Source organism: Chiloscyllium punctatum, chromosome 2, assembly GCF_047496795.1.
Source record: "Chiloscyllium punctatum isolate Juve2018m chromosome 2, sChiPun1.3, whole genome shotgun sequence".
In the NCBI taxonomy this organism is placed as follows: domain Eukaryota; kingdom Metazoa; phylum Chordata; class Chondrichthyes; order Orectolobiformes; family Hemiscylliidae; genus Chiloscyllium; species Chiloscyllium punctatum.
In genome coordinates this window covers 35518957-35535450 of record NC_092740.1, presented here as the reverse complement: position 1 = coordinate 35535450, position 16494 = coordinate 35518957, and positions in this window count along the sequence as shown.

Below are 16494 nucleotides of genomic sequence, written 5' to 3'. Positions count from 1 at the left end.
TTACTAACTTGCCCTCTTTATTTAAATGCATCAACTGTAGGGATGTGGTCAACTTCTACATTTATAACTCAGCACTACCTCTCTAGCATTTTTCTGCTTCCCTTTCTCAAGTCGTTTGGAAGTCTTCCACATCCATCATAAGCTCCAGTCCCTTGTCACTGATTCCACCTCATGCCCAATGCCAGTCATTCTCTCATCTGCAAAAAATTACGCTCAAAATCCATGTTCTCTCCTGTTTTCACTTTCGATTTGACACCCCCAATTCATTACAGTTCATTGGATGGTGTGGGATGTCTTGAGAATGTGATAAAGCAAATCCCCTCACAGGAGGGAAGCTATATACAAAAACTGACTTTCTCATGTCTGAGGGACAACGATTGAAGTTTGCTTGATTGCAAAGCTTGCTTGATGACATTGTCACGGCTGGATACTGAAGAACTCATACAGCTGGCACCAGAATGAACTTAACATTAGGAGAGAAGTAATCTATATCACAAAGCTCAATAGCTCTTGTAGCTATCTAATCATCATCATCACTTTACCTTTCAAGTGCTGGGACCAAAATTATTTATATATATTATGCATGTTAATATTTACATATATTAGTGACTTGGATGATGGAAGAGTGAATGTGCTGTCAGTAAGTTTGTTTATGACACAAAAATGTATGGGAAGGCAAGTGGGGAAGATGGCACATAGAGCCTGCAGAGGGATATAAACAGGCTAAATGAGGTGTAAAAATCTTAGCAGATGGAATATTAAATGTGAGGTTTTGCACTTTGGCAGAAGAGCTGACTATTATTTAAATAGAGTAAAATTGCAGAAAGTTACGGCACAGAGCATTTTTGAGGATCCTGTGCATGAATCACAGAAAGCTATCATCTACACTCAGTGGGTAATAGGGAAGGCAAATTATTTCAAAGGAAAAAAAAAGTATCAAATTGGGAAGTCTTGCTAAAAATATACAAGGCATGAGTCAGACCACAGTTGGAACAGATTTGGGCTCCTTATCCAGGAAAAGATATACTGGCAGTCGAGACGGTCCAGAGAAGGGCTCTAAGTTGATTCCAGGTATGGAGGAATTTTCTTATGAGGAGTAGTTGAGAAGATTGGGCTTGTACGCCTTGGGGTTCAGAAGAAGAGGAGGTTGTTTCCCTTCGTGGGAGAGTCTAGACCAGAGATCATCATCTCAGCATAAGCAGTTACCCATTTAAGACAGAGATGAGGAGGAATTTCTTCCCTAAGAGGGGGTAGCGAATCTGTACAATTCTTTACTTCAGTGGGCTGTAGAAGCAGGGCCATTAAAAATACTCAAGATTGAGATAGATTTTTAATCAGCAAGGGAAACAAAGGATATGGTGAAATGGGAGGAAACTGTATTTATTGGCTATTTTGAGAAAGTCTCAACCAGACTGGATAGGGGGAACTAATAGATGTGTTGTATTTGGAATTCTAGAAGGCATTGAAGGTACCCCACAAAAGGTTGTCATAAGGTAACAGCCCATGGTGTTGGAGGTAGTATATTAGCATAGATAGAGAATCAGGTCATGGGCAGGAGACAGCCAGTGGAGATAAGAGGTCATTTTTCAGGTTGACAACCTGAAGTTCTACAGAGATAAATGCTGGGACTGCAATTGTTTATAACATAATGACTTGGAGAAAGGAAGTGAAGGTAATATAGCCAAATTTGCAGACAATTCAAAAATATGTGGAAAGGCAGGTTGTGGAAGAGATACAAACAGTACAGAGATATATTGATTGGCTTAGTAAGTGGGTAAAATGTTGGCAACTGGATTATAATGTGGGAAATTGTGAAGTTGTTCATTTTGGAAGGGAAAACAAAAGGACAGTATTATTTAAACGGAGAAAAACTGCAGAAAGCAGGGAGAGGGAGCTTGTACACAAAACGTGGCAGCACAGTGGCTCAGTGGTTAGCACTGCTGCCTCACAGCACCAGGGTCCCAGGTTTGATCCCTGCCTCAAGCGACTGTCTGTGTAGAGTTTACACAGTCTCCCGGTGTCTGTGTGGGTTTCCTTTGGGTGCTCCGGTTTCCTCCCACAATCCAAAGATGTGCAGGTCAGGTGATTTGGCCATGCTAAATTGTCCATAGCATTAGGTGGATTTGTAGGGGAATGTGTCTGGGTGGGTTACTCTTCAGAGGGTCGGTGTGGATTTGTTGAGCCAAAGGGCCGGCTTCCATACTGTAGGGAATCTAATCTAATCTAAAACATAGAAAGCTAGCACGTAGGTACAATAGGTAATCAGGAAGGCTTATGGAATGATGGTCTTACTTCAAGGGGGTTGGATTATCAGAGTGGGGAAGTTGTACTGCAAATGTTCAAGGTGCTGGTGAGACCACATCGGAGTACTATGAACACTTTTAGTCCCCTTATTTAAGGAAAGATATTGTTTCAATCGAGGCAGTTCAGAGAAGATTCTCTTGGATGGTCTCTGGTATGCAGGGATTGTCTAATGAATGAAGAATAAACAGGTTAGGACCCGGTTCATTGGAATTTCGAAGATTGAGAGGTGATCTCATTGAAACATACAGGATTCTTAAGGGGCTTGGCAGGGTAAACGCTGAGAGGAAGAGTCCATGACGACCAGAGGAATAGTCTCAGAATAAAGGAAGGTCAATTAAAGATCGCAATGAGGAGCAACTTCTTCTCTCAGAATATTGTGAGTCTTTAAAATTTCACGTTATTTAAAATTGTGGTTACCAAATCTTTGTGTATATTCAAAGCTGAGGTAGATAGATTCTTGATCAGGAGGGGAATCAACGATTATAGGAGAAATGCAGGAAAGTCGAAGTGAGGCATGTCAGATCAGCCATCATTCGATTGAATTGCAGAATTATTCAACAAATTCACTCCCCTGCTCATCGCTTTAACCCAGGACTTTATTTTCTTTTCAATTTTTGTCTTGATATTGAATCATGAGGCTGCTTCCATCATCCTACCAGGCAATGACAACAATTCTTCGTGAGCATTTGCTCAAATGGATTAGACACTGTATTATTCACCACTTTTAAATGCAATCATACTTGCTCCATTTAGTGATAAAATCTATTATCTTCACCTTTCTCATCGTTAAATTCCATTTTCCCTGTTGCTAATTGCCTGTAGGTCTCAATACTTCACCACAATTAGAACAATTACAATTGATAATTAACTAGACGATAAACAGCTGAGGGTAGTTATTTAATTTACAACTTCTTTCTTGTTGGGTGATTGTACTTTAGTTGTAAAATGTTTGTGACAGAGATCGTCAAGTGTTTTTGGAAAGATGTATACATCAACTTTATTATTGTAATTACTATTAAATCATGAAATCTTATTGTTATAAATCCACTTTTCAAAATATAACCTATGCTCTTGAACTGTTCTTTTTAATTTATCTTCCAAGATTTTCTTCAAATCAGGTTCAGCTAACAGACTCCAATTTCATAGGTTTATAACTCTGCCATATAACACTCTGAAGCCACAGAGACCTTTCATAGATGAAAATAGGAATCATGAATCACCACAGTTGAAGATCAAAGCTAGTTATGTTCTTTTCTCTGGTATTTCTCATGTATCCAACCAAGTTAGAAAAAAAAACTGAGGTAAGAATCTCTATTTCTGCTATGATTTCTTTGAGACTTGGAATAATTTCAACCTGTTTTTAGAATGAGTATTCATTTTCTGATCCCATGATATTTCTAAAATGCAAACTGCTACAGTCAGAGAGATGTCATGCCTAACAAATCTGACTGAATTTTTCAAGGAGGTGACAAGGTACATAGATAAGGTTAATGCATTTAATATAGTCAAATAGTTTCTGCAAAGCCTCTGCAAAGGTCCCACATGGCAGATTGATAAACAAAGGTAAAAACACATGAGATCCTGGGTAATTTGTCAAGATGGTTCGAAAATTGCATGAGTATAGTGCTGGTAGAAGGCTATTTGTGTTATTGGAAGGCAGTATCCAGTAGTGTACTGCAGGAATCAGTGTTGGGTCCTTTATTGTTCATTATACATATAAACAATATAGAAGAAAATGTGTGGGGCACATTAAATAAGTTTGCAGATGACACAAAGATTGGCCACATGGTTGACAATAAGGAAGAAGATCTTAGCTAACAGGATATGGATGGATCGGGCAGATGGGCAGATCAGTGGCAGGTTGAATTCAAGTATGCAATAATACACTTCAGAAGAAGTAACAAGACAAGGGAGTACCCACTGAATGGTAGGACATGAGAAAGCTCAGAGGAACAGAGGGAGATTGGGGTGCTGGTCCAGAGATCCCTGATGGTGGCAGGAGGGTAGACAAGAAGGCATATGACAAAGACATTTCTCTTTATCAGTTGTCATATAGATGGTAAAAGCATTTGGAGATGTACATGACTTTGACTTTGTTTAGGCCACAGCTGGAGTACAGAATGCAGTTCTCGTCACCGTACTTTAGGAAGGATGTGAGTGCACTGGATGGGGGACAGAGGAGATTCATCAGGATACTGCCAGGTAAGCTTGGGTTGCTTTCTATGGAGTACAGAAAGATGATTGAGGTGTATTATGAGGGGTATGGATAGGGCAGATAGAAAGCAGGTGACCCTAGATGAAAGGTTAATCACGAGGGGGTGCACTTCCAAGGTGAAAGGCAGGTGGTTTGAAGGGATTTTGAAAAAAAGGTTTTTCTCACCCAGAGGATGTTTAGTATCTAGAACGAACCGCCTGGTAGGGAGTGAGGCAAGAAACCTCAAAACCTTTAAAAAAGTACTCCGATGAACACTTGAAATGTCATAGCATTCAAGGCCATAGGCCAAGTGCCGGAGAGTGGGACAATGTAGATTTAGAGTAGATTCTTGTCAGTGCCAATTTGATGGTCTGAAGGGTCTCTTCTGTACTGTATGTTTGTGATTCTATGAGTTCAATCTCCTCATATATTTATGGCTAGATTGACAAGAGTACCTGGTCTCTGCCAATAAAATGCTGAGACAGTTGTGAGAAGGCAAACAAAAATGGTTTGATTTACCTTGATGAAGAAATGTTGGGCAACCCAATGTCACTGAGAAAGTGTCACCTTAAGGCTCATGCAGCATGTCTCAATGACTACCGCCCAGTGGCTCTAACTTCAATGGTCATGAAGTGCTTTGAAAGGCTGGTCATGGTATTAATCAACTCCAGCCTCCGCACTACTCTTGACCCACTCTGTGTCTATCAGAGTCAGATGCCATATCACTTGCCCTTCACTCTTCCCTAGAACATCTTAACACCAAGAACAGCTATGTAAGAATCTTACTCATTGACTACAGTTCAGCCTTCAACACTATTATCCCTGAAGACTGATCTTGGACTAAGCCCCACTGCAACTGGATCCTCCGTTTCCTGGCGCACAGGCCATAATCACCGAAGACTGGGGACAATATTTCATTGTCACTAACACTCAACACTGGAGCCCCCCATGGGTGAGTACTCAGCCCCCTACTGTACTCACTGTATTACCCATGACTGCGTTGCCAAATACCACACTAATGCCATTAACAAGTTTGTTGATGATACCACCATTGTCGGTCAAATCTCAGATGGCAACGAAACAGACTACAGACGGGAGGTGGAAGACCTGGAAAAATGGTGCACTGAGAACAACCGAGCTCTCAATGCTGGCTAAACCAAGGAACTCATTATTGACTTTTAGCAGGACGTTACTCATGCTCCCCCACACATTAACAGCACAGAGGTGGAATGAGTGGAGAGTGTCAAACTCCTGGGAGTGTTTATCCACAACAAGCTTTCTTGGACTCTTCATGTGGATACACTGGTTACAAAGGCCCGACGTCTCTGCTTCCTCAGGAAGCTGAGGAAATTTGGCATGATAGCGAATACCCTTGCCAACTTTTATAGGTGAGCCATCGAGAACATTCTGTCTGGGTGTATCACTACCTGGTATGGCAACTGTACCATTCAAGATCAGATACAGTTACAGAGAGTGGTGAACCCAGCCTGGACAATCACAACGGCCAACCTCCCATGTATAGAATCCATCTATCAGGCCTGCTGTCAAGGAAAGGCTGCCAACACTTCAAAGATCCATCCCACCCTGGCAATGTTTTTCTACAATCTCTACCATCGGGGAGAAGGTACAGAAGCCTGAACACACGCACCAGCCGGTTTCAAAACAGTTTCTGCCCTATTGTTGTTAGAATACTGAATGTACTCACAAACTCTGAACACTCACCTGCACTTGTATTTTTGTTTTTGCTGCTGTTTGCCTTATTATCTATGCAACTTAACTCTGTGATCTGCCTGTATTGCTTGCAAGACAAAGCTTTTCACTGTGCCTTGGTACACATGACAATTAATTCAATTAAGTATTATATTGTGAACTAATTCTTGCTGTGGATAAAACAAGCAATGCCTTGGGCTTTTTATTAACAGTGGAATCACAAAGTGGTTAAGAATGACCCTCCCTCTGATTTTCATTTTAATATTGAACAATTTATCTTATTATATATTATGATCACGATCTGCAATTTTTGAATCTACTGAGGATAATTGCAAAAGTGAGTCCACAATGCTTTCAACACTATTATATTCATTCTTCATCAAATTCTACACCTCAGCCGTTCGTGTAGAGGGGCTGATGATCTCAGTTGGCCAAATGTGGAGTTTAGAATAATGGCAGTGGGTTTGGTTCCTATTCTGGTTGTGGTCGGCTTGCCTCTACATTCATCATGACCCAGACAGTGAAGGAAATAGTTTTTTTTAAAATCAGTTGTCATTTACTATCAAGAAACCACCTCCGGATGAAGCATTAGTGGACAACCAGCAATACTCCGGTTTTTGGGAACTATTTAGGGATACTTGCTAACCTCAAGCATTAGTTGGTGTCTACACCAGTTGGCACTGGAATTAAAATTGTGTTAGCCATAATCTATCCCTAAGTTGTTTGCCAAATACTGCGTCTCTTTAGTTACTCAAGTGAGAAGGTAGGTTCATGTTTGATATTACTCCTCACTACTACCTGCTGATTTTTGATGTACATTTCAGTTACAGTAGTTCATTGAAAAATCAAAAATGGAAAGAAAAATTGCTTCCTCATTCTGATCTGTGTATTAAAATTGATTGCTTAAGCCCCCTTTCCTCTGTTTAAAAAAACATTAAATTGAGGAGCAAGAATATGCCATTGGCCCTTCAAGTTTGATGTGCCAGTCAATATGATTATGGCTGATGTTCCAATTCACTAAACTGTTTCTGCTTTCTCCCCATACCCTTTAGCCCCAGGAATTACATCTAACAACTGCTTGAAAATATTCAATGTTTTGGCCTCAGTTGCTTTCTGTGGCAGAGAATTCCACATGCTCACTACTCTCTGACTGAAGAAATTTCTCCTCATCTCAGTATTAAATGGCCTCTCCCTTATCCTTAAACTGTAAGTCATAGAGTCATAGAGATGTACAGCATGGAAACAGACCCTTCGGTCCAACCCGTCCATGCCGACCAGATATCCCAACCCAATCGAGTCCCACCTGCCTGCACCCAGCTCATATCCCTCCAAATCCTTCCTCTTCATATAACCATCCAAATCGCTTTTAAATGTTGCAATTGTACCATCCTCCACCACTTCCTCTGGCAGCTCACTCCATACACGTACCACCCTCAGCGTGAAAAGGTTGCCCCTTAGGTCTCTTTTATATCTTTCCCCTCTCACCCTAAACCTATGACCTCTAGTTCTGGATTCCCCCACCCCAGAGAAAGGACTTTGTCTATTTATCCTATCCATGCCCCTCATGATTTTATAAACCTCCATAAGATCACCCCTCAGCCTCCGACGCTCCAGGGAAAACAGTCCCAGCCTGTTCAGCCTCTCCCTGTAGCTCAAATCCTCTAACCATGTCAACACCCTTGTAAATCTTTTCTGAACCCTTTCAAGTTTCACAGCATCTTTCCGATAGGAAGGAGTCCAGAATTGCACACAATATTCCAACAGTGGCCTAATCAATGTCCTGTATAGCCGCAACAAGACCTCTCAACTCCTGTACTCCATATTCTGACCAATAAAGGAAACCATACCAAACATCTTTTTCACTATCCTATCTACCTGCGACTCCACTTTCAAGAGCTATGAATCTGCACTCCAAAGCCTCTTTGTTCAGCAACACCCCCAGGACCTTACCATTAAGTGTATAAATCCTGCTAAGATGCAGCACCTCGCATTTATCTGAATTAAACTCCATCTGCCACTTCTCAGCCCATTGGCCCATCTGATCAGGATCTTGTTGTAATCTGAGGTAACCTTCTCCGCTGTCCACTACAGCTCCAATTTTGGTATCATCTACAAACCTAACTATACCTCTTATGCTCACATCCAAATCATTTATATAAATGTCGAAAAGTAGAGGATCCAGCACCAATTCTAGACCTAGTTTAATGTTTTGAGTCCAATGACCCTTCTTCAGAATTCTGGAGTTGAAATGTTAACCCTGTTTCTCTCTCTCCTGACATTGCCAGAGCCCTGCTAAGTTTCTTCAGCAATTCCTAGTTTTATTTCAGGTCCCAGCATCCATAATTCTTTGTTCTATATCAGCTCTGGTTTTGAGAACTGGGTCTGTAGATTTTCATTGATGTTAGAAGTTTTTAAGATCACTTTATATACTTATACAGTGACCTACAGTTCTTTGGGGTGGCTTTGAAAAAAATCTTCCATCACTATATCTTATTTACAACATAAACCTAAAAACCTGCAGTGCTTAATATTTTAAAGTTTAACTGATCAGAGTTCATAAACAAGGGATGTTGGCAATTTTGAAAATCTCAGTCCAGAGGTATAATAGAGAACTTCAACAAATTAGGTCAAATTAGGAGGCACCAACATGAAATTAACCTTTTTTTGTTTTCAAAAACATGAAAATTGCTGAATATTATAAAAAGTCCATATTTCCATATTAATTACATTTCTATTAGCACAAAATAGAAAAGGGAGTTATGGAAACAAGTTATGAAATTCTATCTAAAACATATCCAGCAATTAATATTTAAACGGAAATGTTTTTTTCCCAGGTCAGATGTAATCTTTCCCACTCCGCCCATACCTTATTTCCATTATGTTCTTGAACCCAGACAAGTAGCCTTCCCTTTATGCAGGGTAGTGGTGTGGGCTAGTTTAATCTCCTACTTCTTTCTCCTCTTGGGAGTTAGAACGAGCTAGCTGTATTATGGTTAAACATCACAGCAAACCGTTCCCAAATGTGTTATGTGCAACACTTGGCCAACTGCAAGCCGGATAATATAACTTTCTATTACAATACTGTGTCGCAAAGTCGTCAGATACTCTTCCAAGTCTTCAGATCAGAGAGTCCGGCACAGAAATAAAACTTCCATTGCTGTACAAATTTGTTTAGATTGTCCATATGACACATATTCAAACATTATCTTCTAAACAGACTTTTTTTTAAAAAAAGGCTCTGAAAACATGATACATTTGTTGCTTTTATTCACTGATTTTGTTTATTTAAACTGCTGAAATCTGTAACACTTTATAATGTAGCAATTTTGTTTTAACTCCACTTTTGGCAATCAGAATCATTTTGGCTTCTATTTTTCAATCTGACACTTTTAAAACCAAGGGTTACAAATGTAACACAAATAGCATTTTGTAGGTTGTTAAATTATAGCTAATACTTTTAATGTTTAAAAAGCAGCCTGTTTAACTTTGAAAGTTTAACAATAATTTTTATCAACAGGCCATTTACAACCATTACTTCCCAAAACTGTTTTTAAGTTCCCATTCAATTTTTTTTGTTTAGAGACAACAATTATAAGGATTGATTGATGCAAATAATTTACTATCTTCAGCCTCATCACCTTAATGACCTGAAGTCAGTAAGGGAAAAAGTGAGGACTACACATGCTGGAGATCAGAGGCAAAGAGTGTGGAAAAGAACAGCTGTTAGGCAGCATCTGAGGAGCAGAAGAGTCGATGTTTTGAGCATGAGCTCTTCATCAGGAGTTAGTTGGGAACAGGCTAAAAAGGGTAGTCTTACTGGATCATGAGGTGGCTATCTCACTAGGGAGACAACTGATGGTGGTTTAACCTGAAGGTCATCACACCTCAGGCGAGGTTGAGAAGACAGTCCTTCGTGGTAATCTAAGTTGCTGCAGGAATTGAACCCTTGCTGTTGATCACCATTCTGCATTGCAAATCAGCTATCAGCTATTGATCTAACCTGAGAAAAGTACTCTCCATAATTATGATGGAAGGGCTCTTCATGGCCTTACAACAGACAATTGTTAAGGCACTGCCATCTACTTAGTGGCATCTTATTTGGGCCTTTTTTGTGTTGCAGTGGTAGTATCCCTGCCCTAGACCAGAAAGACCCAGGGTCAAGTCCCACTTGCTCCAGTGGTATGCAATAACGTCTCCAATCTGACTGATTAGAAAAATAGGATAATAATAAAAAATAACATGCTCAGACTAGAAGAGATTGAACTGAAATGATGAAGGGAAAGCAGGGATATTCTTCTGAAATTATCATTCAAGCCCTTCCAGGGTTGGGGTGTGATACACAGCTTCATGTTTCATGCTTGGCACCTCACTTGCAATAGTGTTCCGTTTATTTGCCTGATGTTTTACATCTTGGAAAACCTCGAGCCTCCGCCAAAAATGTAAACCTTCAGTAATGTTTCACAAATGGTCCAATCACAACAGCATTCATGGAAACTTGCAGAGGTGAAGTCTGATTCATCAGTCTTGTCTGGAAAGAACAGTTTTAAAAAATTAATTGACAGAATGTGGGCGTTACTAGTTGGACTGGCATTTATTGTGCATAGGGGGCAGTTCAGAGTCAAACACATTACTGTGGGTCTGGAGTCACATCTTGGCCAACAGTTCCCCAAAACACACGAGTGAACCAGGTGGCTCTTTCCTGACAATCAATAACAGTCATTATTTGTTTCCTAATTTCAGTTTAAAAACAAATTGAATTCAAATTCCATGGTAGCACTAGAACATTACCTGGATTTCTGAATGAATAGCCTAGCAATAATATGAGGCCTTCACCTACCCTGATTTGTTCTGCATCTTTCAGCCTGATTTTTGTCCATAATCATGTCAATTATTCATCCTCAAGTACCCGTAAACACTATTTTTATATAATTCATGGAATCAGCTTCCACCAAGTTTCAGGTGAAGTGTTGCAGATGCAACATCTCTGGATGAAAACAGTTAGCTTCATCTCCATTCTAAATTAAAAACAAAATCATTTTTGAAAGAGAAAATTGCTGATGTACTCCATAAGAATCTTTAATCATATTGAAAACCTCTATTACGTCACTTCCTAACTTTCTCCAGTCGATGGAGAATGTTCCTAATTATTCTAAACTCCTATTTTAACTTCTTTTCTGAAATGTAGTGTCCAGAATAGATCAGTAATTTGTATTGTTTGAGCATGATCACTTTACTTTTATATTTGATGCTCCATTTATAAATCAAATTAACACTACTTTTAATGAGTTAATCAACTGGCCTTTGTAACTTTTAAGAATTCACACACATGGATATGGAGACCTACCTTCTCATCTACACTTTTCACAATTATGCCATCTTTATGTATAAAGGTAAAGTCACCATTGTCTTACGGGACCGTAAGACTGCTCTCTCGTTAGAGAAAGATGAATGGTAGTGGTTTAATCTTAAGGTCACTGTCCTTCAGGTGAATGGGGAAGGGTGAGAATGTGGAACTGTCATGGTGACCTCCGCTAGTACAGGAATTGAAGCATGGGAACCTGGGGAAGTTACTAGTGATATTTTTGGGGACAGTCCATATCACAGTAGAGGAGGTGTTGAATGTATTGGAATGTATGAAGGTGGATAAATCTCTTGGTCCTGACCAGATATACCCAAGAACACGGCAAGAGAAGAAATTGTGGGGTGTCTGCCTGATATTTCTGCATCATCATTAGCCATGGGTGAGGTCCCAAAAGGTGACAACTGTTGTGCCTGGGAACTATAGACCACTAAGCTTAACATCTGTGGTGGGTAAGTTACTTGAGAAGATTCTAGAGATAAGATATGCATGCAATTGGAAAGACAGGGTTTAATTAGGAGCAGTCAGCATGACTTCGTGAGTGGGAGATCATGCCTCACTAATACGTTAGAGTTCTTTGAAGTGACAAGGGAGGTTGATGTGGGCAGAGCAGTAGATGTAGTCTAAATGGATTTCAGTAAGACTTTTGATGCAGTAGCTCAGGGGTCTGTGCTGGTCCCAGTACTTGGATGAGAATGTACAAGGCATGATTAGAAAGTTTGCAGAAGACACTAAAATTGGTGGTATCATGGACAGCGAGGAAGATTATCAGAAATTGCAGCAGCGCCCGAAGGGGAAGTGGTCCAAGAAATGACAAATAGAGTTTAACATAAGTGTGAGGTCTTGCACTTTGGAAAGTCAAACCAAGGTAGGAGTTTCATGGTGAATGATAGGCCCTTGAGAAGTGTAGTGGTACACAGGGATCTTGCAGTTCAGGTACATGGGTTTTTTGAAAGTGGAGTCACAGGGCACTGAAGGCGGCATTTGGCACACTGGCCTTCATCAGTTAGAGTATTGAGTATAGAAGTTGGGAAGTTATGTTGCAGTTGTGCAGGACATTGGTGACACTGAACTTGGACTATTGAGTTCAGTTTTGGTCACTTTGTTATGGAAAGAATGTTATTGAACTGGAAAGAGTGCAGAAGAAATTTACAAGGATGTCAGCTGGACTCAATGGTCTGGGTTATAGGAAGAAGTTGGACAAGCTAGGTATTTTTTCTTTAGAGCGTAGGAGACTAAGGAGGGGGGCCTGATAGAGGTGTACAAGATTATAAGAGGCATGGATAGGGTGAATGCACCTCAGTCTTTTTTTACTAGGGTTTGGGAATCGAGGACTAGAAGGCATCAGTTTAAGGTTAGAAGGAAAAGAATAAGAGGGAACCTGAGGAGCAACGTTTTTACACAGAATGTAATACACGTATGGAATGAGCTGCCAGTGGAAGTGGTTGAGGTGGGTACACTAACAACATTTAAAAGGCATTTGGACAAATACATAGATAGAAAAGGACTAGAAGGATATGGGCGAAGTGCAGGGAAATAGGGTTAGCATGAATCAGTTGGGGCTGAAGGACCTGTCTTCATGCTGTAGGACTCTATAACTTTGTTGTTAGTATCACTCTACGTTGCAAACTAGCTATCCAAGCTAACCAACTCCAATGCTATTTTTAGTGTACTACCTTTCTGTAACAGTTCTCACAAAATACCAAGATTTGAAACATCTGCAAATTTTATATTGCTAATTCCTACATCTGATTCTTGATCATTTACAAATTAGTTGGACCCTATACCAACCCTTGGTAAACACCACCTAATTTAACAAATAGCTATCCACTACCACTTACTGCATTCTGTCACTGAATCGCTTTCTCAATTGTACGGGTTTCCATCTTCTTATTAAACTTTTGAAAGTCCAGGTAATTGCCTGGGATGTTGGCTGGATCAATTTCTTCTGTTTTGTTTCACATTTGCTTCTCTGTTACCTCATCAAATAATTCCGTATAATTTGTCAGACAAGGTTTTCCTTTAACAGATGCATGCTCTCTCTTCTTCATTAACTACATTCTTAAAAATGAAGGTTTGTTTTTTCTCTGATAATGGTTTCCAAACTTCACACAGCCCTAACACCATGCTGACTGGCCACTTGCATAGATGGAGACAGAGACTTCAATTTGCCCACAACAGAGCCTTCTGGCAACCCCCTCAACCTTTCCCAAATCCCCAACACCGCTGGTCACATCCTTCACTCGACTGTAGGCCACTTTGGTCAGGGATTAGGGAAATTGGTGAGATGGAGGGCAAAGTACTGAGGGCTCTTTCTGAATATACTTCTGGCTCAGTAATTTTGTAATTCATTTAAAGGGCACTTCTTAAATGGATAGGCTCCAGGACTACTCCTGTATCCAACGGGGATTGAAAAATTATAACCAATGCCACAGTTATTTCTGTCTATACTTCTTTCAGCAACTAATGATACATCCCTTCCGGACGAGATGACTTACCAACCTCTGACATGCTTGTCGTCTTAATGAATCTTGGTTACAACCCTATTCATAAATCACTTCTCTTTTTATTGCAACTATCTGCTTCCTTTGTTAGAGCTGATTCAAAATACCTTAGCTATTCTCTACCTTGACAAAATTAATTCTCCCCTTGTGTTCTTAAAAGATCCAATTTTTCCTCAGCCAACTGCTTATACTTTGTTTATAAAATGTATAAGAATTAAGTTTAGTATTACCTGCTGATCTTTTCAGAAAAACTTATTATTAACTTTAGAACATTTTAATTCCCTCCCATACTTTCAATGATATTCCTGGTTATCAATTGAATGGACTATTGCTTCTCACATTCGTCACAAGTTTCATTGTAAAGTTGTATTTTAACTTTTACCTCAATTGTCACCCAGGTGCATTTACATTTTCCCTACATTTTCTCCTACAAAGGACTATGCCTCCATTGCATGTGTATTGCTCCATTGCTTTACTATACAATTGATCTTTTCCAAATTTAGCTGTGATAGACTCCTTCATGAAAATTAATTCTGCCCCAGTTGAACATTTCACTATTGATGTTTTCTGGGCTCTTTTCCATAATTCCTTTAAACCAAATTACATTATAGTCACTAATCTCTGAAATGATCTCCAAATACAACACACTCTACTTGTCTAAATTCATTTTCTGAAACTCGTTCCAACTCTCTTTCCTTCTTTGCTGGACAAGAGACATTTATTGACAAAGTTACCTTGTATGTATAAGGAAATACCTCTTATTGCCTTAGCAATATGGTTTCCCAATGTACACTGGCTAATTAAAGTCTCCTAATATTACTGTTCTATTTTTGTTACATGGTTTTGAAATTTGCCACCAAATTTGCTCATCAATCTTTCTCTCTCTTATTGCTTGACACTCTATAAAAATCTTCAGCAATGTAACAGAACCACCTCTGTTTCTAACATCAGCCAAAAGATGCAGATTTAGTTTATCCTTTCTATTAATAACTATAACATCATCAGGAGGCAATATTGCTGCACATTTCTCTTTTTCTACCTGAATGCGTGCCAAGCAGGAATATTAAGCATCGATTCTTGGCCTCATTTGAGCCATTTCTCTATTAATTCAACCATGTCAGAATTCTACATGATAATTTGTAATTGCAACTCACCAAACCTTATTTTATGACGTACATAAAATTTAACACCACCTCCATAACGTTTGCTATTTTCTGAATCTGATCTCTGCAAATTCAAAGAAACTTTACGTTTGAATCATCTTATCTTGTTGCTGCCCCTTTCTACTGTTTACTGTTTCCTGGCACCAGCAAAATTAGTTTAACCCGTTCTCACTGAACCAGTCAACACCTCTGCAACACTAGTTCTGGTTTTATTCGAGTGCATTCTATCCAAGTTGTAAAAGACGCACCATCACTGGTCCCAATGCTCAAGGAACAGTCTCTCCTGCATCATTTAATTCTACAATCTTTCTGCTTCTATATTCACTAAATTGTGGCACTACAAGTACTCCTATGATTATTACCTTTGAAGTTCTATTCTTAAAATCTTTTTTCTAGCTCTTCAAACTATCTGAAAGATCTGGAGAGGTATTCTAACAACATTGTAGCTTCCAATATGTACCCTAGTTGTTTTCCTTCTCCTTGCAGCTTGGTCAGTACCTGCTTTGTCCCTGGAAACCCTGGACAATATGGCATTCCAAAATCACACTCATAGCTGCTTGAACATCTATTTGCCTTAACTATTTCCTAAGATACTGCATCTACGATTTCATTTGCCTGGCAGTCAACTCTCCTGCATTCCTGTTAAATGTCCAGACCCTTCTGAATGTTCAAATGGGTTTGTATGTGTTACTAGCTATGAGAATTCCTGGACTATCTGTGTTCTCTCAAATCCTGTCTGGAGACCACACACCTCTTTACCTCCATACCTCCTGTGGCAGTGGGAAGACCATTGCGTAGAACTTCTGATCTCAGGTTCCTGTAGTACCAAAACTTGCTACTCAAGCTTCTTACTCTGAGATGTTTATTAAACTTTATAGTTATCTAGGATGCAAGAAATGTTCTGATTTTACCACATAAAATCAGACAATCATAAAAGGCTCCTTTCTGGTTGACAATGATATACAATCCGCAGATCTCTAAACAACTGAGCCCCTTATAAACAAATCACTTGATGCTGAACTCTAATGGCCAAAACTTGTGTAAGATCATGCTGTATAAAGTTATAATGATCGTCTCTTAGGACCCTGATCTTCTTTTTAAAAAAAGAACATTGAAATGATAAAGTTAATGAAAATACTGGAGTTGACTTTTTATTCCCCATCTAAAAGTGGAAACTAACATCAAACTGTCATTTAAAAAAAAATGAAACAGTCAAGCTCTAACCTGATGCCCATCATTCAGCTTTCCTCAGTGTTGCAC